General features: G+C 43.4%; 1 protein-coding gene across 5 annotated transcripts in view; it reads right to left on the bottom strand.

The window, feature by feature from the left end:
• The window catches only part of prkcz (protein kinase C, zeta), a 78,478-nt gene that overhangs the window by 23,778 nt on the left and 52,200 nt on the right, over window positions 1–2,500 (bottom strand). The gene's annotated exons all lie outside the window — the stretch shown is intronic.

Consider the following 2,500-nt stretch of genomic DNA (forward strand, 5'->3'; position numbering starts at 1 on the left):
CAAACACAATCTGAACACTACACACACACACAACCTGAACACTACACAAACACAACCTGAACACTACACACACACAACCTGAACACTACACACAACCTGAACACTACACACACACAACCTGAACACTACACACACACAACCTGAATACTACACACAACCTGGATGCTACACACACAAAACCTGAACACTACACACAACCTGAACACAACACACAACCCTAACACTACACACACAACCCTAACACTACACACAACCCTAACACTACACACACAACCCTAACACTACACACAACCCTAACACTACACACACAACCCTAACACTACACACACAACCCTAACACTACACACACACAACCTGAACACTACACACACAACCTGAACACTACACACACAATCTGAACACTACACACACACAACCTGAACACTACACACACAATCTGAACACTACACACACACAACCTGAACACTACACACACAACCTGAACACTACACACAACCTGAACACTACACACACAATCTGAACACTACACACACAAAACCTGAACACTACACACACAATCTGAACACTACACACACAAAACCTGAACACTACACACACAACCTGAACACTACACACACAAAACCTGAACACTATGCACACAACCTGAACACTACACACACAACCTGAACACTACACACACACAACCTGAATACTACACACAACCTGGACGCTACACACACAAAACCTGAACACTACGCACACAACCTGAACACTACGCACACAACCTGAACACTACACACAACCTGAACACTACACACACAACCTGAACACTACACACACAAAACCTGAACACTACACACACAAAACCTGAACACTATGCACACAACCTGAACACTACACACACAACCTGAACACTACACACACACAACCTGAATACTACACACAACCTGGACGCTACACACACAAAACCTGAACACTACGCACACAACCTGAACACTACGCACACAACCTGAATACTACACACAACCTGAACACTACACACACAATCTGAACACTACACACACAATCTGAATACTACACACAACCTGGACGCTACACACACAAAACCTGAACACTACGCACACAACCTGAACACTACACACACAATCTGAACACTACACACACACAACCTGAACACTACACACACAACCTGAACACTACACACAATCTGAACACTACACACAAAACCTGAACACTACACACACAACCTGAATACTACATACAACCTGGACGCTACACACACAAAACCTGAACACTACGCACACAACCTGAACACTACACACACAATCTGAACACTACACACACACAACCTGAACACTACACACACAACCTGAACACTACACACAACCTGAACACTACACACACAACCTGAACACTACACACACAATCTGAACACTACACACACAAAACCTGAACACTACGCACACAACCTGAACACTACACACACAATCTGAACACTACACACACACAACCTGAACACTACACACACAATCTGAACACTACACACACACAACCTGAACACTACACACACAACCTGAACACTACACACAACCTGAACACTACACACACAACCTGAACACTACACACACAAAACCTGAACACTACACACACAATCTGAACACTACACACACAAAACCTGAACACTACACACACAACCTGAACACTACACACACAAAACCTGAACACTATGCACACAACCTGAACACTACACACACAACCTGAACACTACACACACACAACCTGAATACTACACACAACCTGGACGCTACACACACAAAACCTGAACACTACGCACACAACCTGAACACTACGCACACAACCTGAACACTACACACACAACCTGAACACTACACACACAACCTGAACACTACACACACAAAACCTGAACACTACACACACAAAACCTGAACACTATGCACACAACCTGAACACTACACACACAACCTGAACACTACACACACACAACCTGAATACTACACACAACCTGGACGCTACACACACAAAACCTGAACACTACGCACACAACCTGAATACTACACACAACCTGAACACTACACACACAATCTGAACACTACACACACAATCTGAATACTACACACAACCTGGACGCTACACACACAAAACCTGAACACTACGCACACAACCTGAACACTACACACACAATCTGAACACTACACACACACAACCTGAACACTACACACACAACCTGAACACTACACACAATCTGAACACTACACACAAAACCTGAACACTACACACACAACCTGAATACTACATACAACCTGGACGCTACACACACACAATCTGAACACTACACACACAACTTGAACACTACACACACAACTTGAACACTACACACACACATGCTGAACACTACACAATAACATAAACACTACCCTGAGAACCCTGTCCTCATTTAGAACCAGCAAAAGTGTTGTTTTTTTTGTTGAAATGTTTGTGCCTCATAATAAAAGTATAAATG

This window comes from Hemibagrus wyckioides, linkage group LG05 (genome assembly GCF_019097595.1).
Source record: "Hemibagrus wyckioides isolate EC202008001 linkage group LG05, SWU_Hwy_1.0, whole genome shotgun sequence".
NCBI classification, from domain to species: domain Eukaryota; kingdom Metazoa; phylum Chordata; class Actinopteri; order Siluriformes; family Bagridae; genus Hemibagrus; species Hemibagrus wyckioides.